This window comes from Calonectris borealis, chromosome 10 (assembly GCF_964195595.1).
Source record: "Calonectris borealis chromosome 10, bCalBor7.hap1.2, whole genome shotgun sequence".
Lineage (NCBI taxonomy): Eukaryota > Metazoa > Chordata > Aves > Procellariiformes > Procellariidae > Calonectris > Calonectris borealis.
In genome coordinates this window covers 10,236,814-10,261,848 of record NC_134321.1, presented here as the reverse complement: position 1 = coordinate 10,261,848, position 25,035 = coordinate 10,236,814, and the positions used below count along the sequence as shown (strand labels likewise).

The following is a 25,035-nucleotide window of genomic DNA, read 5'->3' as shown; positions in this document are numbered from 1 at the left end:
TATGCCCACAAAAATAAGTTCTATCCCATATGCAGTAAGTATTAAGTGTTATTATCTCAGATATGACAATTTCAAACACATCCTTTGCCTCTCCGGAAGAAGGGAGAAGCTGATGGTTTTGCTGGTCTCCAGAAGAAGGGAGTTCTATTTTATGGTAAATATGTGCCAGCACTTGAGTGACTATTTGTACACATGTCCACTCAAAGAATGCCTGCCACTCATCGAGGGAAGACTACATTTACAACAGACAGCAGAAACATTTGCATGAACAGCTGAACTACTGAGATTTCCAGTGTATCTCTAGGTAGAGAGCTCAGCACAGATTGTATTAACAGCATCAGTACTTCTGAAGAAAATTATAATACCAACTTTTTGTTAATGTCACAAAGTCAGAAACTAATGAATTTACACCTTTTACTCCTGGACAAATTTTAGTACAGAAGATGAAGCAGTGGAAAATGAAGATGAAACAATACTGAACCTGCCAAGCAAACTGCTTTACTGTATATGGCATGTTTAGCAATAAACTAGGATTGTTAGCATACATCCAACTCACAAATACTTTTATTTGTGCTGTTTCTCCTACTCTGAATTTTGCTGCCAGCTATAGTCCTATGTAGTTTTACATTCTGCAGCACAGATTTCTTCCTGCTCAGCAGATGAAGCTGTGTCAGAAAGCTATTTCCTTTCATGCCAATACGATACAGTAGCTGTAGGCAAATTAAAGTGTATTACTGTTTGACTAGCAGAGGACTAATCTTCATTGTTACATTAGCTCTAGGTGTGTTATAAATCCATCTTGTAATACTGCTATAGTATTATGGAGAAAGATCTAAAAGCCAGGAACAGGTACAGTGTATACACTGTCACACGCATCCTTTGTGTCCATGTGCCTGCTCTCACCCACTCTACACCTATACGGTGTATAGGTACCACAGCTGAGCTGGCAACGAGAGGGAGTTATAGGAAACAGCATACATCATACATCATCCTGTACTTTCCATGGACTGCGAGCACTTACACTTCACAAGAGGATGCACCAGGATGAGCCAAGTGGTGGTAAATCAATTATCTGTCTGAGGTGTGAGCTGTTTTTCTAAAAAAGCAGTGTCTTGCTCATTCGACCCAGCATCAGCAGGAGATACAGCAGGCAGCAGCTAGAAGGAAGGGAGGGAAGCTCCTCTTCCTCAAGGTCTCCTTGTTTAACCTGCAAGAAGTGCTTTTAGTGACGTGATTTGGCTGCTGTTCTCCCTTGCTATCCTGTTTCTGCGCAACCCAGGTGAGAGCTGGCTCCAGGAGGAGACTGGTAAAGTGGGGATTTGACTTGTAGTTTTTATTTTTATTCTCCCTGTTCAAAGAAACTGAAGTGAACAGTAATAAGGAGGCATATCCTGAAATGGCTGTTGTTGTTGTCTAAATTAAAACCGTGTGAAGTCGCAGACCATGGTGACTTCTCAAAGCTGGCAAAGGAGAGGGTTGCTTTTGCTACATAACTGTTAACCTTTAAAAATAATCAATCTTTGACTTAAGGTTAAAACAGATATATGGAGAGCAGCAATGAATTCTGAAACTTGCCTGGAAATCCAACCTACTCCAGCAGCCCTGGCTCCCGGTACACAGCCCGCAGTACCGCACAGCGAGCCCCAGCCTGGCACGAAAGCGCTCAGCACAGCCTCACCGCGCTCTGCCACGGCAGGCGTTCACGTGCCTCTCATACTGAAAAGATGTATCCACATTTTGTGGACACACCGGGTATGACAAACAACAGACTGCAGTGTTAAATCACTGCCATGGCCATTGTATTAATCTATATTGACTTATAGATGAATGTTATTTCAGTATAAAATTGCTATATCTACCCAAACAGGATCCCAGGACTATTCTGTGTTCAAACCTCTTGCTGTGTCAGTAATTTCTGAAGTGCAATAAGCAGTTATCACCCCGATGCCACTTAGTTTCTGATATTATCTAACCACCACTGTGGAGATTTGGAAAACTGCCTCTGGTGGCTGCCTACCCTTCCCTGCCACCGCCATCCTGCAGCTCTACTACAAACCGAACTGTAGAGGTAGCCACTTTGAAGCACAATACTTGAATTATGGATAACCTTGCTGGAGGATGTTCTGGATGCTAAACATTACGCAGGTTCAAGATCAACAGTACCAATAAATGCAAGATAACTAAATTAAGGGCTGCTGATACCACCTCTAGTTCAGAGATTCTGCATGCCACAAATTAATGGAGGCTGGAGAGCACAATGGAGGCACATCTGTGCACCCGCCTGGTTCTTCAAATCTTCTCTTAGCATCTGCTAGTGGTCTCCAATGGTGACAAGATATTGGGATCATGGATGGGTTTGGTTTCAGCTAGTTATTTCATGTGTTCTTATGTAAGGTACTTTTCAACCAGCTTCAGATCTCCATGTGAGGGCCTCAGTAAGCAAGAGCTACTTTATTTAAATTTTTTTTTTTTTTAAAAAAAAAGAGGCTAAGAGTCTCCATAATATTTTGGCTGAGTTGGAAAGCTACTTTCAGGGAAGAAGAACATACATATTTCAGTATTAAGTTGTATTGATTTAGAATTCAGCTGAGAAACAAACGTAACAGTCGACACTTGTTTCTAAGGGACTTCTGTGCCTTGGAGTGTGTTCATATTCACACGCACATGCAAGTCCCAACCGTGCATCTTTACAAACATCTGACATACTATTGAAAGTTTGGATTATACAGGGGAAGCAATGCTCTTCTGCACCTGGAGAACACTCCGAAGTTCTGCTCAAAGCAAAAGGAAAAAAATACCTCTACTTGCCAGCTATCCATCCGTAAAAACAATTTCCCCTTGTTTTTTCCCCAGTCAGAAAAAGCTGGAGAACTTCAGCTGACATCCTTACTCAGATAGAGATATTCAAACACAGACTAGCTTGAAGTCTGTGATACTTTCTATATAACAATTCTCCTTCTGCAAGCTCTGAAAAGAAAAAACAAAAAAAAGTCTTATGCAGAGCCCCACATCATCTGCCTGACATGATTTTCCATGAGAGATGTTTTGCCCAGATTTCCCTGGTGGACATTGACACACAGGATCCACATCCTCTCAAAAACACTTTTGCTACCTTCTCCACGGTTCCTGGGACAGGGCTTCTATATTACCCAAAGGCCCCTAAACAACAACCGTCGTCTTTCTTGCAATGAACGCTTCTAGAAGAAACCGCTCATCTTCAGAACCCCTTCCCAAGCAAAACGTGTGCATTTCCAGTTGTGATAAGCTGCTACTATTTCAAGTGAGATAAAAATAGCAAATGATGAGGTTACAAGAGTCACTTGTGCAAAACACTGAAGTAAAGGGGACAGGGTCTTTCAGAGACATCCATGGGGTGATGGGGCCACCAGCAGGGGCTTTTGTGGGGCTCTGCAGGCACACTGGGCTCTCTGGACAAGCACTCTTTGGTGGGTAATGGAAGACTTGTCCCCACTGAAGCCCAGGTCCCCCATAGACGTGGAGCAGGAGAAGAGTGGGGAAGCACAGCCTGTTCTCAGCAATGTTACGGTAATATTAGCCAAAGTTGGTCAAATACAGACTAAAATATACAATCCCTACACTAAGTGAAAGAAAGAAGAATTAGGAAACTATAATGATTAAAAAACCCCCAAAACTGAAAAGATACAAGCTTTGGGTTAGCCTGGCAGGAACAGAGACAACGAATACCAAACTACAAGGGATGGATCTCCATAGTGTTTTATACTGATATGAGCTTCATCTTCTATCTCTAACCAAATCCTTCTGTTCTAGACTGCATTCCAGGAAGGAAGCAGCATTTCTTGCTCTCTGTACAGCAATTCCTCCTGCAGGACATGCTGGGACCTCCCATAGGTGCTGGGAGCGGGGTCTGCCTACACGCAGCCTTGCATCGCTGCAGCCAGAGTGCTTACCAAGGCACAGACAGGGCAGGCGGCAGCCTATAAAGCCTTTTCCATAGAGCTCCAAGCTAATTACCATTTTAAAACTGCTGGTACTTTGCCTGTTTTCGTAAGAGAAAGGTGACGCAAAAGCACCACACCAGCTAGACAAGATGTTCTACTGCAAAACTCAGGAAGCCCCAAATTCTCTGTTGTATTACAAGAGTGTCTCAGAAGCATAAGCATTAACAAAAAGGTAAGCAACCAGATTAGCGTAGCTCAGATAACTCCAAAAGGAGAGGATAGGATGGGAGAGCAGGAACATTTCTTTTAGACAATCTCTATTATGCTAACTTTTTCTTTTAATATTCTGAAGAAGCACCGAGACACACATTAGTCAATTCTCTAATCGCAGTTGCCCAGCAAATTACACACTGTATCTGTTCAACATTCTTCAAGCACTGAGACTCTTGTTTATAACTTAGTACATCTTCTTACCTTGCAGTACAAATAAATGCACTATTTCTAAGATATGCCCTTCTTCAAGCAGATCATTACTGATGTCTGACTTCTTGGGCTTCCTGATAAATTATCCTCTTCTTTCACCTCAAGCAGAAAATGCTCTTCCACCAATAATCTATGACTGTCAGTCTTGATTACTTGTAAACACTGAAGCTCTTTGAATATTTCTGCTTGTGAAAAGCATTCATTTTCTCACTCATGTCTCCCAGTGTGACATGCTGGCAGACCTGACAGCTGTACTTTATGTTATTTTATTAAAGTTGTTAGTGTTGCAGAATGGTCTACATTTTTATCACTGCAATTCTTAAGGGAAACGCAATATTGTTTTATAACACATTCACATTGGGGAACCTCTCCTTCCTGCCCTTTGAGGAGGAGCCCAGAATTCTCAATGCAGCAGGCTATAGGAGACCCGGGTCTAGGACTGGATGTTGCTTGAAGTAACATCTATATTACGGTTTATTCTACTTATGCCGTAGCATCAGCAGAAAAGCAACCTGTGTTAATATAAAGCACTAGCCAAAAGTATTGGGAAAAAAGCTTTTACAGTAGTTAGCACTGTTCTCACTCTCCATGAATATTTACTGTTGATAGTTAAGAGTTTATAACCTCCAAAGCATTTAACTAAAAGAAAAATCATAGTGATGGAGACTAATTATACCAAACTGCTGCAACACAACAAAACTCAACTGCCTTGGTGATTATAAGATATAATATTATCAAAACCAGCAGCTAACAAAAAAAATACCAAAACAAATTTCTGACAGCAGTTTGCATCAGACATTAGGCATTAGCCAGCTGGTGATGTTCGTTATTACAATACAGCTCGGGATACGCAGGCATCTTTTCCATACTTAATACCCACACTTGGGTGAAATCTGCAGAGTGATATTTCAGCATCAGATTAACATGTGAAACATGAGACTGAAAGTCTCATCTCCTCTCTCCAGTGGCAAGCCTTTTCCAGAGACTGGAGACAAAAACAATCCCACTGCTGCTACATGTACCTCTTCCTCCAACTCCCTTATGGACCCAGAGCCACGTGATGAACACACACCCACAGCACGTCCCTGCCCTATTCTTGCACTGGGGCAAACAGATGTGGGGGGGCTTCATCCCGAGCATCCCACTATGTGGGAGAAAAACTTGAGGACTCAGCTGGCTATGGCTCCTCATTCCTTTGGTGATACTAAGGACCTCCTGGTCCTGGTGGTGACTTCCAGCCATCCGTGCCTCCTCTTGTACTGCCTTTACATCAACTTAGTTCCTGAATTGCCTCCTTTGCCCTCTTCTCCCTGGTCTTGTCCTCCTTGTTCTTTTCCCCCAGTGCTTTCTTTCCTTTCATTTCTCTTTATATTTAGCTTATGTCCTCATAGCAAGACTTCATTTCCACTCCTTCCCATAATGTAATTAAATGTGACCTTTACTGCTATTATCTGTACCTCCTGCCACACTCTCTTTCCTCACCCTCTGCTGTCTTGCTAAAGGGAGCGTGAGCCTTTTGGTGGGCAGCCTCCTCTGCCAGCCCATGCCATTTGCCTTCAGTTGTGGTTCGAGTCTCGACTTGACTAGCAATGTAAAATGAAAGAATAATGGATGCAACAGCGGTTTCACAAAGCAGCTTCTCAGGGATGCTGCAATCACATGGCCCTAAATCCTGTTTTACCTACCTGGGGGTACTCATTGCAGGAGCTCCCACAGCCCTGGGCATGCCCCAGCAGGGTATCCCCCCTGCAACTGCTGCAGGCAGGGCCCCAGGAAAGGCAAAACCACAGGCAGTGTGGCACAGTCCTCCTTGACCACCTAAGAGACCACCTACAAGGTATTGTGCTAACACACTGCAAGAGGCCTGGCTGCCCCCCATCAGCTGCCACGGGATCAGGACCCATTTCTGAGCTGCCTTTACCATTGCTCCCACTCCGCAGCCTGAGCAGCCCTGGCAGTTCAGTGCTTTCCGCATCTCTGGGCCCATCTCCATATTTAATTACAGCTACAAAACTGCTGTAATTTAATTGCTCTAATTTACAGTGAACACTGCTGAAAAAACCCACATCCTATAATTTTCTCATCTGTTGACTTTGCTTAAGATTCTATATCATACTGATATCTGTGTGTGCATGAATCAGAAATCCCTGATTTTGGGGTGTTTTTCACTGGCTGCATTAAATCCGAGTTATTTAAGGGATGGAGAAAAAGCCAAAGTTGCCTGCATTCTATATGCGACACAATTTTTTAACTATCTACTGGAAAATCCTTCTCCAATTATTTTACCGCTTCCACATGAAAGACACTAGTACCTCACAGCTGCTGCTATTATTGCTGCAAAGCATATATTCCATTGGAAATCTCATTTTATCAAAGCTGTGGTTTAGAGTGGTGAGTTTTTTTCCTCCTATCAACTCTTTGTCAGTGACTGCAAATATTTTTTCAGTGTTATTGTTGTGCTTTGGGGAAAGACTTGAACCTCACACTTCATGTGGACATATGAATAACTGCATCCTTTTTAGCAAAGCACTTAGACGAAGAGAACTTTGTGGAACACACATAAAGGTTAAGTAAAACCCTTAAGCATATGTGTTTATGTGCTTTGCTAAAATAAACTCTGCAAACGCTAGTTTCTAACCATTCTGCATACAAAAATGATACGAAAAAGAATAAATATAAAAAGGCTTCCTAAGAAATTTGCTTTTGAAAGTACAAAAGACAAGTAAGCCCACAAGCAGAACGACGGTTGTATAGAAAACACATTTACCATTTGGTGAAATATGTAGATTGCATGCTGAAGAGCTCAAATCTTGACAGACTTCCAGTTTGGCTCCAGCTGAGATAAAATTCTTGGAAAGTGAGCACATTACAAAGGAGATACTTGAAGGAATATCCACTGAGGTAAGAAGTCCTGCCAAAGACTTGGAGAACTGCTATTTACAACCTGATACGAATCCAGGCAAGAATCTATAAATGTGTTTGGATACATTTTCACCATGCCCATTATCCTCCTAGTTAGCAGATAATGTTATAAACACCTCTGCAGTCTTCCTCACCTGGGAAGAAAAGGTAGATGATTGTGGGGAGCTTCCTAATGGCATTTGCTAGAGGGCTGCCTACATGAGAGAAATGTGTTGCATAGAGACCTGGGTAAGAAATGGCAATTTCATCAATGTGATAATGTTGGAGGAAATGTTATCCTGTGTGCACAGCCTGCCATGCAACATTACTCATTTGGAAAAAGGCTATTTTTAATCAAGGAAAAGCACTTTAATCAAGGATAGAGTCAGTGATTCAAAAATTTCATGCAAGTGCATGTATTACTTGACTGAAAGCCTTTTCCCAAAAGGTCAGAGCTGCAGAGCGATGTGCATGTCCCACTCCAAGAGCAGAGATAACCTCGAGGCACCTGTATCAGGCTGATGTATTCTGGCTCCTGACGCAGGGAGTTTCAAAGTCAGAACTGCCCCTGCTAATCTTCTTAACTTTAGATAAATATTTGCCGTACGCTGAGCACACTCAATAAGATTCACGGCACGCCAAGGAAGACTCATGTGTGTTAGGGAGGTTGATTTGGTTTATTTGTTTTCTTTGTCTTTTTCTGCCAGCACAAAGGAAATCAGCTGCAGGCCCCATGGCATTGGCACAGAGCCAGTTCAGTGCGCAGGGGGACGTGAGTGTGTCCCCATCTCCTGGGGGGATCTTCACCCTCCTCACCACGTCTCTGGCAGTTGCAGGAAGAGCCCACAATGGCCAAAGCGGAGAGCAGATTTCTTCTTCTCTGGGGAATTAGCTTATTCCTTTTAAAAAAATCCCCCCCCCCCAACACTTTCTGAAATTAAGAAGAAAACATGCAGTCAATGTGTCCTGGAGGAACTCATACTCTGAGTCACTCTCTCCACTGACTGTAGGAGGATTTTAAGGAGACTTCAGATGTCTAAAATGATACATACTGCATGCTTGAGGAAAACCACTGGGGTTTCAAAGCCTGCTTTTTGTGTGTGCTTCTCAGGGGACCACTCACCTGCCAAGAGACCTTCCCAGGATGGTCCTGTCTGCTTTCCCTGCAGCGCTTATGATCACGGCACTCCTGGATGACGCTACATCCCCAGGACAGCCTTTTCCCCCAGGCATCCCTCAAATACTTCTTTAGCTTTCAGCCTTGCACACGCAAGGCTACCTCGCCACCGAGATTGCCTCTCCAGGATGTAAGCAGTCAATACCCTCTAGTAAGTAGGTACTAAAATAGGTTGAGGAATAAATTGCTCTCATTTAACATTCACTCCGAAAAATACGGCTGCATTTATTATGCAGCATATTGTTTTATATACTGTTTTGTTATAATAAGTCATGTTTAAAATGTCATGACATTTAAATCAACAGCAGTAAGAGGGGAATGCTGAAAAAGAGCAAGATGATCAAAAACGATTTGAAAAATCCTGGTGAAACATTATGGGCCAAACACCCTCGTTACAGTAAAAATAAAGTCACAAGGGAGCTTAAAACTCATCTATGAGAAACTCACTCTGCCCCTCCTGTGAGGTGTTCTCCATGTTAGGTCTCTGTGCCACTGTGGTTGTCCCCAGGTCCGGTGGCCGAGGGGTGGTACCACCACCAGCTGGGCAGTTGGGGCTGGCTGTGGCCAAGGGACTCGGGCACCCGCAGCAAAGCCCTCCTGGTGCTCTGAATCCCCTTGCAGGATTAGCCTTCCTCTGTGCTGCCCTTTGCCACTAAGCCACCGCAATACTCTGGAAAACTCTACTGAATACGTCCTTGGAACTTGTTAATGCCATTTGTCTCGTTGAGGAGCTTTATTTCAATGCTTGTGCTAAGTTATATGAATGAACTTTACATATAATATAAAAGCCTACTTTAATGTGGCTTCTGCTTTGAGGAGACACAGAGACTATCTACCACTGATGATCTACATGCATAATGGCAGATTTTCGGCAGAAGACATTTAATGTTAAAAAGAAAATAGCTCAGATCAGAGGAGCTACTTTGTTCCTGCAGATTCAGTGCTCATCTGTTATATCTGGTCTGGACCCATATGCCAGCATCCCTTACTGCTGCCTCCATGCTCCCTCACCCCCCACCAAGGGAAAAAACAACAACAACTGCAACAACAAAACAGATGGTGATGCAACGAAACATTAAACCCAATCCCAATACCTGAGCCGTACCATGAATATTTCACTGAAGCATGGGGTAGAAAAGACAACAAAATGACCTTTTCTAGCATCTTAAGGGATATCTAACCTTGTAATTGCTATAGACACACTGAAGACACACAAGAGGGAGACCAAGACTGTTTAAAAGAAGCTGTGTATATTTTTAAAAATTAGTATCTCAATGTTCCCATTATAACCTGCCAATATGAATGACATTTACTCTTGCTCTGAGAAATGAAAGAAACTCTAAAAGACAGACTGCATTAAGAATCTATTGATATTCCACTGACCTAGTGGCATAAGAACCAGACAAGCTTTGTCAAGGGCAAATACCCCAGAGTCTGCAAATTCATCTCTTAAAGTAGCAGTAAAGGGAAAAAAATCTTCAGCGTCTAGAATATTTATAAAACCCAGCAGAGGCTTGCACTTCTTGATGTTATAATGGCAGTGGATGGCACTAGACCCAGATATGGGAGCAGAATTGGAGATTTCAGATAGTCAATCACCTCTTCCAGTTTTTCCAGTCAGTTAATACTGCCATAAAATTTATGTGGGAAGTTCCCTTAAGGGACATCTCATGGGGTTTTGCCCAATTTATTTCTTTCCTATTGTACAAACTTCACAAAGATATGTTATCCACAGCAGAATACGGTCCAAGATTCTGTTTGGGATGGATGGACACAGGAGGTGTAATCTGTGCAAGAGGTCCCTGCTGCGTTGCCTTCCCAGCATTAGTGGAAAGAACCAGACAAGGGAAGAGGAGGAAAAGTGAGGAACAGCTTGGTATTGTTCAAGCAGGCTCCTTCATCCCTCAGATGAACCTCTTAACTCATACACTAAATCAAATGAGAACAAAAGGTCACAGACAGCGGGCTCAATACAGAAGCCCTTATTTACTTGGTGAGACTCAGACTGGGATAACAGTGGCTTTTTCAGAGGGCGGAGGGACACAAGCTGCCTTCACTTTGAGGAGGAGGAATCTATTTGCTCCTCTTCCAAGCTGCAGTGTTGGCCTTCTGTTCAAATTCTTTTTCGGGGGAATAAGACCACAGTTGTACCCACATAATGCCCACGCTGAAGAACAGGGATGGCATAATAGCCTGGGAATATAATATTCTGCAATTAATTTCAGTGAAGGGACTGTGAATTTGGGGAGAATTAATTTTAGCTGGATACATGTTGCAGTTAATTAAGGCTGATAGCTTCTACTAGTAGGAAGGTGTTTTTGATGAAAATATATTGAAAATCTTATTAAACTGCCTAGGAAAAAACAGTTGGCATTGCCCATGCTACAACCTCCCAGACATCCCCATGTTTCTATATAGGAATCATACAATAGAATCATAGAATCGTTTAGGTTAGTAAAAAGACCTTTAAGATCATCAAGTCCAACTGTTAACCTAGCATTGCCAAGTCCACCACTGCACCATGGCCCTAAGCGCCTCATCTACACGTCTTTTAAATACTTCCAGGGATGGTGACTCAACCACTTCCCTGGGCAGCCTGTTCCAAGGCTTGACAACCCTTTTGGTAAAGAAATTTTTCCTAATATCCAATCTAAGCCTCCCCTGGTGCAACATGAGGCCATTTCCTCTCGTCCTATCGCTGTTACTTGGGAGAAGAGACCAGCACCCACCTCGCTACAACCTCCTTTCAGGTAGTTGTAGAGCGCGATGAGGTCTCCCCTCAGCCTCCTCTTCTCCAGGCTAAACAACCCCAGTTCCCTCAGCTGCTCCTCATAAGACTTGTGCTCTAGATCCTTCACCAGCTTCGTTCCCTTCTCTGGACACGCTCCAGCACCTCAATGTCCTTCTTGTAGTGAGGGGCCCAAAACTGAACACAGGATTCGAGGTCCGGCCTCACTAGTGCCGAGTACAGGGGCACGATCACCTCTCTACTCCTGCTGGCCACACTATTTCTGATACAGGCCAGGATCCTGCTGGTCTTCTTGGCCACACTGCTGGCTCATATTCAGTCGGCTGTCGACCAACACCCCCAGGTCCTTTTCTGCCAGGCAGATTTCCAGCCACTCTTCCCCAAGGCTGTAGCGTTGCATGGGGTTGTTGTGACCCAAGTGCAGGACCTGACACTTAACCTTATTGAACCTCGTACAATTGGCTTCGGCCCATTGATCCAGCCTGTCCAGATCCCTCTGCAGAGCCTTCCTACCCTCGAGCAGATCAACACTTCTGTCCAACTTGGTATTATCTGCAAACTTACTGAGGGAGCACTCGATCTCCTCGTCCAGATCGTCGATAAAGATATTGAACAGAACTGGCCCCAATACTGAGCCCTAGGGAACACCACTTGTGACCAGCCACCAACTGGATTTAACTCTATTCACCACAACCCTTTGGGCCTGGTCATCCAGCCAGTTTTTTACCCAGCAAAGAGTACACCCATCCAAGCCATGAGCAGCCAGTTTCTCCAGGAGAATGCTGTGGGAAATGGTGTCAAAGGCTTTACTAAAGTCTGGGTAGACAACATCCACAGCCTTTCTCTCACCCACTAAAGCGGGTCACCTTGTCAGAGAAGGAGATAAGGTTAGTCAAGCAGGACCTGCCTTTCATAAACCCACGCTGACTGGGTCTGATCACCTGGTTGTCCTGTACGTGCCACATGATGGCACTCAGGGTGATCTACTCTATGATCTTCCCTGGCACCGAGGTCAGACTGACAAGCCCATAGTTCCCCGGATCCTCCTTCCAGCCCTTCTTGTAGATAACCTCCAGTCAGCTGGGACCTCTCCAGTTAGCCAAGACTGCTGATGAAGGATTGAAAGGGGCTTGGTGAGCACTTCTGCCAGCTCCCTCAGTACCCTTGGGTGGATCCCATCTGGCCCCATAGACTTGTGTGTGTCTAAGTGGTGTAGCAGGTCGCTAACCATTTCCCTTTGGATTATGGGGGCTTCATTCTGCTCCCCATCCCTGAATTCCAGCTCAGGGGGCTGGGTACCCCGAGAACAACTGCTCTTACTCTTAAGGACTGAGGCAAAGAAGGCATTAAAAGTACCTCAGCCTTTTCCTCATCCTTTGTCACTATGTCCCCCCCTCGCATCCAATAAAGGATGGAGATTGTCCTTAGCCCTCCTTTTGTTGCTAATGTATTTATAGAAACATTTTTATTGTCTTTTACAGCAGTATCCAGATTAAGTTCTAGCTGGGCTTTGGCCCTTCTAATTTTCTCCCTGCATAACCTCACATCATCCTTGTAGTCCTACTGAGTTGCCTGTCCCTTCTTCCAAAGGTCATAAACTCTCCTTTTTTTCCTGTGTCCCAGCCAAACCTCTCAGTTCAGCCAGGCCGGTCTTCTTCCCCGCTGGCTTGTCTTTCAGCACATGGGGACAGCCTGCTCCTGTGCCTTTAAGATTTCCTTCTTGAAGAATGTCCAGCCTTCCTGGGCTCCTTTGCCCTTCAGGACTGCCTCCCAAGGGACTCTGTCAACCAGGCTCCTAAACAGGCCAAAGTCTGCCTTCTGGAAGTCCAAGGTAGCGGTTCCGCTGACCCCCCTTCTTACTTCACCAAGAATCGAAAACTATCATTTTGTGATCGCTATGTCCAAGACAGCCTCCAGCCGCCACATCACCCACAAGTCCTTCTCTGTTCACAAACAGGTCCAGCTGGGCACCTTCCCTAGTTGGCTCCCTCACCAGCTGAGTCAGGAAGTTCTCTTCCACACAATCCAGGAATGTCCTAGACTGTTTCTTCCCTGCTGTATTGTATTTCCAGCAGACATCTGGTCAGTTGAAGTCCCCCATGAGAACAAGGGCTAGCAATTGTGAGACTTCTCTCGAAATATCATAGAATATTTCATCTGCCTCTTTATCCTGGTTGGGTGGTCTATAAACAGATTCCCACCATGATATCTGCCTTGTTGGCCCTCCCCCTGTTTCTTACCCAGCTCCCCAGAATTATGAATTGATAGCATTTGCATAACAATTATTATTTAATATGTAGACTTCAGTATCATTGCTTTTGAACAGAATTAATATTCAAACATTTGAGCACAGACATTTTAGAAATATTCATCTGGAAAAGTCACAGGAACTTTTTTGCTTGCAATATTTTTGCAAGTTCCATTCCTGTGACGATACCCTGGCAGCAGATCACCACCTTCTCTCACCTTAACTCGGAGAACATGCATCAGAGCTACAGAAAACCTACACTGCATAGATGGGGTGATCACATGAACACGAGGGGATGGAGAGTAGGAAGGGTACAAAGATGGGAAAAGCAACCCAAACATTCTTAATTTTCAGAGACAAACAGTAATTTTGTTTGCTTTCAGTTCAATCCGTTTGTTCATGCCTTAGGAAACAATGAAATCAACAGAAATGAAAGCAATTTTCAGTAGATATGAATAAAACACATGGCTCAGCTGAGAAGAGGTTGTAGATTACTCCAGAAGCTCAGTCAAATACTTGTGGATTAAATGCTGTGAGAATGGATCTAGCGTGGGCTTGCTTCATCAGAGTTTGCCAGACTAGGAATTTGCAGGTTTCCCACTCATTGTTCATTAGAGTTGATTGGGGAATAGGTTGTACCCACCCACTCTGTGGAGGACTTGCAAAATAATTTTATTCATTTAGACACAATTCGAAGTCAGAGCAGGGTACCTTGCAAGCGGAACTTCTTGCACAGAAGGTCTACTGCTACAATTTTCTCTTTTTTCTTTAGGTCTTTTTTTTTTTTAAACTAGCCTTCAAGCAAAATTCACAAAAAATATCATGTTCTCAGTCTCTTTCCAGGGTTTAGCTTGAGCACGTACTGAGGTGTACAAAGGCACACAAGCTCTCCTCATTCATTCTGACCCGTAAGCATTATTACATTACATTTAATTGCAGAAGACACTGTCTTCACAGCTTTATTTCTCATATGACATCTTGTGAATTGCTTTTAAGAAAAGCCATTTACACAACTTCTATATATATGTAAACTAGTACTCTAATGTCACATTCTTGTTCACACATACCCTTGTGTTCATGTCAGCTAATCCTAATGCAAAAAGCAAGTGGCCCTTCATATATTTCAGTTAGGAAACAGTAGCATGGATTTTCATAAAACAAAAGTTTGACTGATACTATGCAAAATCTGTTCCACTGGAAAATGGGCATCTTGCCCATCATCTTCCACAAAGTTCAGTATCTTTGTCAGTGCTCATCTACTTGACTTCTTAATTGTCTGTGTTCACTGGCTGTATCAAATGGAGTTTTCTTTTTGCTTTTGCTCACTGTGTATTACATCTTTTAATCGGTATATATAATTACTTACCACAATCTGCCATGCCAGATTTTCCAAGCATTAGTCTAATTAACTTAAGCTTGATAATTATGTTTCAGATATCATAACAGTACGCACAGAACTTGCAGATTATGCTGTTGGCTTAGCTGTTTCTGATAATATTTTTCACCTATTCTTAATTTTCACTTTTTCCTTTTGCTTTTTCTCTTTTTGTACTGGGTGAGAGCGCAAGAAGAAAGAGACATTGCTGTTTCATTTAAATGACTGGAAGTTTCTCTAAAAGCAAAAGCAGGCTGTTTCTAATAACAAGTCACCAAGTAAGTCAACACAAATGAGAACAGATCCAAAACGTGAGGATTTCCTCTTTTTGTAAGAATAAAAGATGTCACTGAAGAAAGAAACTTGAGCTTCCAATAGTGGAAATCATAGAGGATTGAAGCACAAACCTACAGCACTTACTGGCCAATTATGAAAGTACTCAGACTTTCCACAGGTCTCCAGCCTGAGCTATTCTAATTATACGCCTGTTGGCGACAGCATGCCGCCAGGGAGGCAATAAATAAGTGATAACATGCGTGGGACCTGGCACACATACCTTTTCAGCACAGAAAGATCATCCTTCACAAAGTGATGCAGGCCATCTGGGCAAATGAAATATGCAAGTCTGAGACCCCAAGTAAGAGTAAATAGATGCAGAGGACACTTATGTCACAGTAATAAATAAAGGAAAGCAAAAGAAATCTGTAACAGGCTATAGATTTTTATTTGGCGCTCTGATGTAAAACAACATTTCTTTTCACTTCTGTCCAACTCACTTTGGTATTGTGCTTTTACGATGGAGAATGTATCCTGTATTGTTTAGTTTGCCTTTCTCCTGGATGAGGGCAGGGATATTGTGTCCCACCACACTGAACGGCCTCTGCCTGGTGGGAGATGGGGCAGAGCCAGGAGGGCCAGGCCTCCTCTTCCTGCTCCCAAGGGCAATGGATCTGTCATGCTGACTGGAGTCCAACAAGGCACGTTCAGGTCCCAAAGGCACCCAGACTGCAATTTGGGTACTTGGGCTGCAAACCCACCAAGATGCCCAGATGCTCCATGCCCAGAGCCCGTTTGTTTGAATTTTGGGTGCAGTGGTACATAAGTGTTGTCAAGTCCACTCAGAGAACCACACCGAAGACTTTGCATTTACTCTAGAGTTATTGGTGAGGATTTAATCAGCTATGAAACACTGACAGACTGCTCAGCTGCTCCTATTTTTAACAGAGACTTTCTGGATACAGAGACAGGAACAGGCAGTTTCTCTTGCTGAAGTTCCCCTCATTCAAGCCCTTATTTTCAGTTGACTGAAGGGCTGTCACCCTTGACAGAAAAGATTACCAGCAGTCAAGGAAGTAATCAGGGTGGCCAGTACATAAATAAGCATAACATAAATCTGAATATTAGTAATTAGCATTTGATTCAATCAGACTAAAAGTGTTAGACCACTGTAGCAGCGATCCCTTATAGGAAACTATTTAACATTCCAATTATCTTTAATGAATTAACCTCAAAGTATGGCTGAGGTGCAACATCCTAAGAATCCCTTTGCTCATCTACAGTCCACTTGCAACTAATTTCACTTCACAAGCCTACCTCAATTAACATTTTTCTGTATTTCACACATGAGTAACTGCAGTACAGAAATATGCACTCCTTTCCCAAATATAATAGCTGATACCTTAATTTTTTTTGATTCTACAAATGAAGGAAAATCATTTCCTGCTACTATCTCAAACCAATTAAAATTCTTTTTATATTGGCTTTGCATCTCTTCGATATATGTATGAACCAAAAAGGTCCTACGTTTTTCACATAATAATTACTTGGAAATGATCTGCTGTGCAGCACTCCAAAGACAGAGAGGCTTACAATTAGCAAACTTTAAAATTTGCTTCACAGTTTCCTTCTCTAGAGTTTTTAAAGAATGTTTTTTGGTTGAATGTTTTATCTCAGGAAAGACAACTCAATCAGTATAACTAAACTATCTGAATTAAAAAAAAAAATTGGAAAAACTGCAAATTTATTGATAGGCCTGGGAGGAAAGGAGAACACACTGCCTTATTGGCCACTATGCAACTACAATTACACAGATAGCTATTGTAAAATAAAGAACACTTTTGTATAATACACCTTGTGCATTATGTAGCATGGGTAGAACGACGTATCTAACTGCACGATCTCAAAGAGTTATCAAATGCCTCTAGGATAGGTTGAGACTGGTCAATGGCTTCCCTCTCTGCATAGCAGGGCAACTGCTGGCCCTCATGACTCTTTCCTTCTGCTTTCCTTGGTGTTCTCTGTGAATTGTATAAAAAGACATAGTGTCATTTAATATCATTCCCGCTTTAATGGGAAACATGGTGAGGAACCTCTTGCTTTGCACCATGGTCGCGGTAAAAGGAGCAGCATTCTTGAACAGATTATAAATCTGACGTTATCTTCCGTTTCGCTGCATGTTTGCAGCATTATTTTAGCATTAAGAAAAATGAACACACATGTAGATACAGCATCCACGCAGCAATATGGCATAGCTGTTACTCTTCTTACAAGCATCCAATTTAATTTTATCATCAAACACCACACAGTACAAATTCCTATGTTCTATTCCTTACTGATTTCAACCTCAGTTTAGAGCTAAGCATTTTGTGCTGTGCATATCATCTAGAGCTCACTGCGGAGGAGAGCATTACCAGTAGAGAGACACGTGTGGATACAGTACGTGAGTCGCCCTCATATCAGGACTGTTGGATTTTCTTCTCCATCTGAAGCACCCACGTGGTGTCACAGCGCTTCACTGTCATTTCTTCTCTGAGCTACTGAGTAATGTTATAATGAAGTTAACGCAGATAGGGACAGAGACATAATATAACTTGCCTATATACCTACATAGAGTTTATTTTGTATATTAATTTTTATAACAAATAGGGATATGCATGGCCTATTTGGTTACACGAGCAAATCCGTGCCCTGAAAGATGATGTTCTCATTAAGCAGAGCTGCAAGCCCAAATCTTCTCTAAAGTGCTGTTTACTTTGCTGGCAGAACAGTCAGCATGCTACAGAGCATAAATCTTTCACTATTGCCACTCAAATTGAGGGCACCCCATAGCAAATACTGAAAGCTTAAAAAAAATTGAAATCAGCCAGTAAGAGGAGAATGTATATTAATAATCAATAACTGCTTAATTTAGCTAACATTATAAACTAACATTTCTAGATGGAATAAGTTTTTTCTTATCACACCATTTCTCTCTAGTACTTTATCTACTCTCAGAGAATACTGAATATTTTAACATTTTACCCTTACCTGAATTTTTACCAGCCCTTGGTTTTTATAGCGTACTGCACTTTGGAAAGTCTAAATAGTAGTTAAAAATAAACTCTCTGCTATCATCCTATTTCAACTACTTCCATTTATAACCAATACCACACTGCATGTATACATGAATCTGTTCTTATTTCAAAATCTGGTTCAAGCCTGATTTTGTTGCTCTTTGTCAAACGTCACTGGGCTCCTGGAATGGCTCTGGTCCACTTGGCCAAGTTGGGAAGAAATTCTTTACATCAAGCAGGCACTTTTATCCCTGGGCAAATGTCCAGGGCCAAACCTTTGTGTGGTGCTCCACTTGAGCTAATGCACTGTCCAGACCTCTCTCTGTACCTTCCCTCGACTTAGGAGCCCAGCCAGGGCCATCCTGCTTCCAGGAAAGCACAGTAGAACTCTATCAGCTGCCTTGCAGCCAGACTGAGCCTGCAGGGTAGCAGTTCACTGCCTCCTATCACAGCTCACTGGCGCTGCTATCTGAACTGATCCTTTTTTTTTTTTTTTTTAGAGTTTGCTTTAGATGACAGTGCCAAGCATCTGGAGACATTTCAGGAGATAGCCTTGAGAACATTAGGAAAGCTATAAACACCGTGTTAGGGATTATTTCTGTGACACAGATCAAATCAAGAGTTTCCATCCTTCCAACTTATCTCTGGGGTTTTGGGGCATCAGTAAAAATTTGGATAAATCCGTTATTGCAAAAAAAATTTTGTCCCCATTCACAACTAAAAAGCCTCTTGAAAATTAACATTGTGAAGCATCTCATGTTCATTCTTTAATAAAGGGAGAGGGAAAGGCTGAGAATAAGCTAAAGAAAACAAAATAGTTTGTACCAGCTTGCTGCACTAAGCCTTTGCTTACCACATAAAGACAAATCTTGTGCTGATTTTGGCACCAGTAGGAAAAGGCTATTATCTCTAACTCATCTAATAAGATCCTAGGAAGGAAAGACATTTTCTCTAGATAATAATTTCGTCAGGAAATCAGAAGCTGATTCATGTTCCCTTTCAGCGGGGCATTTAAGTTTTCTCTTAATAGTGAGTGTATACTTAAGATCTGTTTGAACTCACTTAAGCTGATCACTTGCTTAAACACTAAAATGGGATTGCACTGAATACCAGTAGGCACATATGTAAATAAAAAAACCCTTCTGAGCCTAACAAGCATGGCTATCTGTGTTACTCATTGTCCACATTTGAGGGTAAGGACTTCTGCTTTAATTAAAGTGATTGAGTGAAGACATCTGAATGCTCACATATTATGGCAGTGAGCACAGTACAGAATGAGAAATTAAGTCTAGTGGTAGTCAGAAAACCACATACAAAGGTGGATTAAAACTAGGGAAAAATTATGACAAATTATTTGAAATTCTTCATGAAAATGTTATCTGTTAGTTCAAGATCAAACATTCTGACAAATTTTAGGAAAACACCACTTCCTTCATTCTTAGCATCTCTTCTCTTGCATCTTCAGAAGCTTCTCCTGTTATCACACTTTTCCACTGTCATGTTTCATTTGTGGCTAATGAACACTTAATATTATTTACAGTATTCTTGTGCCTCAACATAGAAAATATGCATGGCACTTCAGGGGTAAAAGGAGACTCAGCAAGGTCAGCAAGGGAGGACCACATCTTGCAGTGTTTACTTAGAAGCTTCATTCTTATTCACTAGCATGTCCCTTGACCCACTGTGATAATTGGGGTTTGCAGATCTTCCATAATTGTGAGCTTGGCACAGCAAAACGTGAGGTTTCACACAATAGTCTGGAAACCTGTAACACTCGCTGTTGATAAAAACAGCACAGAAAGGGAGGAGCCTGCATTCATCCAAACAAGATAGCTTTGTATGTAAACTCAGAATCATGATTAACACATAATAAATTAGAGTAGATCATAATTGGCATATCCACAATTACATTGACTTTGTGAAAAAATAAGGTGAATAATACCTACTCTAATATTTCCACCTCACTTTGGGGCTTCAAAAAAAGGCAGTATGAGAACACAAGGGGTGAAACAGGCTCCAGTGAAAGTGGGGAGAGTGCTCCTTTTTGCTCCAAATACTCAGTTTCAGTCACAGCTACACTGAGGCCAGCATACTTGTCAGGACTATAATCTGCTGCTGTGGAAGGAGATGCACCACAATCCTGGCCATCCTTCCCTTCCTTTGTGTGGTTTTCCATCCTCCATTGTGTTCTTCTCTTTCTCTCCCTTTCAACTTAATCTGATGCCCAACCAGACGCTGTGCAGCACCTAGCACGACTGAAGGAGATACCTAATCCAACAACGGTGAGAGGACAACCACGAGAAGGGTCTGGGATTTCCAATGCAGGAAGCATGAATTGAGAAGAACCAATTCACAATCAAGTCATGGTGTCCGCAGCACTGTTTCTTCTAACAGACGGTTTCAAAAGCATATTAAAATTAAAAACCTATACACCATTTAACACTGATGTCAGAAATGACACGTGGAGCTAATTTGATGCATTTGTCTGTGAGAAGAGGGGTATTGCTTCCATTTCTCTCTGCCACTGAAAAGCTGCCATGCAAACAGAGATGAAAAATTCCTGCTGTTTCCGCATGCCTACAAAGAAAGTATCCATAGGTCTTTTCTTTAAGGACACATTTTTAGTACAGATTGAATGAAAAAAATGACACATTTGCATATTTCCCCCAGCAACCACTTGTGCATTAGATCAGCCCTTGGCTGCCTTGGCAAAGAGTGAAATCATAACGGGGCTTGTCACAGAGCTGCAGATAAAGCAAACTAACCCCGTCCTGCCAGGCAGCCGCCCCTGTTCACATTTGAGCCACTGGTAACAGGAGACCGGGGCACGTCTTGCTGTTGGTTATTCTGCATTATCCAGGATAAGTCCTGGAGCCTGCATCGTAACTCTGGATTTGCAGAGCTGTAATGGGGCTTTGGTCTAATGTCACAACAGGTACAGGCAGCGAGTCAGGCCCCAGCAGCAGCAGATTTGACCCAGCCAGGGTCTGCTGCAGTCAGTGGAAAAACACCCATTGGCTTCAGTGGAAGTGAGTTCAGCATCTCAGTGACAGCAGGGAAAGGAAAAAAAAGCTCAAAAGGTCATACAGAGAAAACATAAAGGGGGAATTGTTCCAAGGCACAAGGAGCTGCTTCAATTTTTTTGTTCAGGCTGGCCTATCAGTTTGATTTTCAGCAGAGCAATGCATCTTACCATGCAGCCTGCCCTAACTAACTAGGCAGGAGCATGATCAGTTTTAAAGAAAATCATGGGTTTGTCTGCAGACAACTCAATATTTCATTGCATCAGGCCCTGTTCTCTCATACTATTTTTTATTGATCAGAATACCTCAAGCTATTAAGTTTATTAATTAAATGATAATTTTTTTTCCTGGTGAGTATACAAGGAGATAAATGCCTTACAAATAAACTCAGAGCTTGCAGGCTGAGTCATGTGGTGATTTAGAAGTCATTTATCTTTTTCTTTCCCCCTCAGCAAAAAGTAATCATTGCCACAATGCTCTGCAAGTCTAATGTGGCTGTGAAATGTGCAACATAAAGAGATATTTTTCATTTCCAGCACAATTATACCAAGCTTTTATGTTATACTAATTTGTAATTGCAATGCTAACAAGAGGATATGGATAGCTGCTAATCCATTTAAGCACAAAACTGCCACCCTTCTGAAGTAGGGAATGGTCTGACCCCATCGGCTGAAGCCAACCTCTGTAGAGACTGCATTTAGACTCAAGTGTCTCTATTCTTCAAAGACATACAAGTTTGTGTATGCCTGAATTTCCCAGCACTTCATTGCTGTTCTGAGCCAGGCCTAGGGTTGACAGGTGATGCTTTAAAGCTGAGAGGCAGTAGCTCTTTGAAGAGCTTTCCCCCAGTGCTGTTTTTCCTGGGCTGAGCCACTGGAGAGCACTCCAATGGGGAACGAGTGCCTTTTACCCCACCACCCACCCCAGGGCAAGCAGAGAAGCAGGTCAGGTGCCTGCTAAGCATGTAGGGAAAATACCATGGTTCTTTGATCACAGCCCCAATCAAACTGTGGGTGCCAACTGACACCAGGTAGAAAGGCCGAATAACAGCAGAAACTCAAAAAGCAAGTGTCCAGGTGGACAGACATGAAGAGAAGGGTGTAGGCCCACCCTGGAAGTGAGAGAAGGGGTGCCAGGAACACGAGGACATGTTCAGATACAGCAGTGGATGTAGTTCAACAACATGGACAGTTCAATCTAAACAAAGCCTCTAGACTGCAAAGAGGCTGCATGAAGCTCCCACTTACAAGTAGTTTTAATACATGGTAGCGTAGCTATTGCTTTAAGTGTTTGTAACACTGAATACACAGTGAAGCTGAACCCATTCCAGAACCCCTTATTTTCTTCTTGCTTCATCAACAGTACTTTGATTTTAAAAGACCGTCATCAGGACAAGCACATAGCGTGCAGGGTAACAGCTGAAAGTCTGGGTGATCAGGAGAAGAATATTGGAAGAGGGGAAAATAGTATGAACTGAGAGCAGCCTAAATAATTAATCTGAAACTGGACTTGTGTTCTGCAACAAGACAAACCAGCAGCAGTTGACATCATCTATGTGTAACTCTGCATTAACTCCATTAGCCCACAGGGTTTTCAGACCACAGGATGGTAGGAGAGCTGGAAGGGTGACAGGGGTTCCTCCTCTGCTGAAGCCCACAAAAGGTGCGGTTTGCTATTCTCAGTGGAAGTAGGTGAGAATGCAAATAACGCACCTTAATTTTTGTGCTCTTTGTCCTAAAAATCACAGCTTTTTGTTTCTTGAAGAAGAATATGTACAATATTCTTGGAAAGTGGGGTGTATCATACAGCATAGAGAGGGACACAGCAGCATTTGGGAAAAGAATGGTGATCTCTTGTGTAAAAACCAGACTTCAGTCTGGATCTCTTTTCTCTGATAACGGTTTTGCCCAAGTCAAGACAGGCTAAAAAGCCTTCACATTTTGGCCCATACATTCCTCATCCTCAGATCACCTGCACTTTGAATACAAAATACCAAATATTACTTTCTTTTCTTTAGCATTTATGAATCTCTTGAAAATCACAGCATTATTTCCCATTGATGGTACCCATGGTTTTGGGCAGGCTGAACTAGTTTGGTCCCAGATAGGCTGATTTGCAATGTCTCACTCAAAACTAACATAACAAGAGCCACATTCTCCTATGTTTGCTGTGTGGCTCTACCAGTTTGGAACTAGAAGAGGGGCTTAGCAGAAAGAATCATAAAGAGGCAATGGCAGCAAAGGCAGTGTTCACAGGAACATATTTTAAAATAAATAGCACAGGAATATAGGGTAAGGCCTCTAATTTTTCATGCCTCTTTCTGCAAGCAAGCAGCTGCCACAGTACCAGCCTACAGGTGGCTAAGGGACATCTGCAATTCCTTAGGGGGACCGTGGATGTTGTTCCAATAACACGTTTGACAGTAAGCTCAAGAGACCTTACTGACATCTTCCAGCTAGAAAGTAGGGCATGCTGTTAGCAGCATGCACCATGTACACTACACACAAGTCCTTTGGCCTTAAGCACAGAGACCACATTCTCCACAAACCCACAGCCATCATGCCTCTGCTGGCAGCTCCATGCACTCTAATCCAGGCTGCTTCCATCAACGCAGCTCAGGGGTATTTCTGCAATATCCCATCCTGCTCTCCAGAGCTCCTTACTTACTGTTCCAAGTCGACACCTGATACAGATTAAAAGAACCATAAAGCGTTTAAAGAAATCAAGACCATGACTGTCCTGTGACAGCTACGCTAAGAAACAGCGATGCTGCACTGAGTGCTAGTTTGTCAACCTTTGCTACTTATGCAATTCGCAGCCAATTTAATTAAAAATATAACAGATCTGAAAGCTGCTAAAATGCTTGCAATGACTATCAGTCATTTGATAATGGTATGAAAGAGCCATTAGAAGTGAACTGTAAGCAAACTTTTTCAAGATTGAAATACAGGGGCATTACAGTTCCAGCCATTAATGTCATGGTTTTTAAAAAATTAGCTGTCCATCTCGACCTAAAAACTAAGCATTTTTATCTCACACACATTTACAATCAAAATATGTTTATAAAAGGTACAGTAAATTTCATGGTTATGAGCTGCACATTTTGCATTCTGAACACTAAAACCGCCTCTGCTGACTCACTTCATCATTTAGGTGATTTAATACAAAACTTCTTTTCCAACCCTTTTCTGCTTGTCACTAAGATGAATACTCTGTATTCATTAGTAATCAAATACAATAGCAAATGTAATATTGTTGCACAGATGAACTCTTTTTATTACCAACACCCTTACATGTTTAAATTATTTCCTTTAAATAGTTGTCTCTTGTTATTCTAGTTCAGCTCATGAAGGAAGTTCTGACAGCAACAGCTTGGACAAAGAATGCCAAATTAGTTAAGTGAAAAAACCCAGAACCAACGGATACTGGTTTTGTCATTAAAATAAAGTCACATTTAGCCATACCCACAAGCCTTTGGGATTTCTGTTGTGGGATAGTGCTGGGAGATAATCCTACTGCTGGTCCTGAGCATAAACCACACAACTGTTTTTGTCAGTTGAACACTTAAATACTGATTGCCTCAACTTTGGGGCATGGACTGGTCCCAGAAAGCCTGCACAGCCCTGCAGGTCTCCCTGCTAGCACAAGGTGCCCACTAGATCAAAGTCAAGCATCCACAAGTTGTGCAATCCTGCAGGTGTTGGAAGACCTATGAGCTTTCAGAGGTTTGAAGAGGTGGAGAATTTCAGTCCCAGGAATATACAACTGGGAGGTCAGAACAGTATTAGCAGTGTTATTTGACTGGTCAGAATCCTGCAAATCAAATT

At 42.4% G+C, this 25,035-nt stretch overlaps 1 protein-coding gene across 2 annotated transcripts in view; it reads right to left on the bottom strand.

Moving 5' to 3' along the window:
• Positions 1-25,035, bottom strand: part of FHIT (fragile histidine triad diadenosine triphosphatase) — a 628,091-nt gene that overhangs the window by 8,928 nt on the left and 594,128 nt on the right. The window lies entirely within an intron of this gene.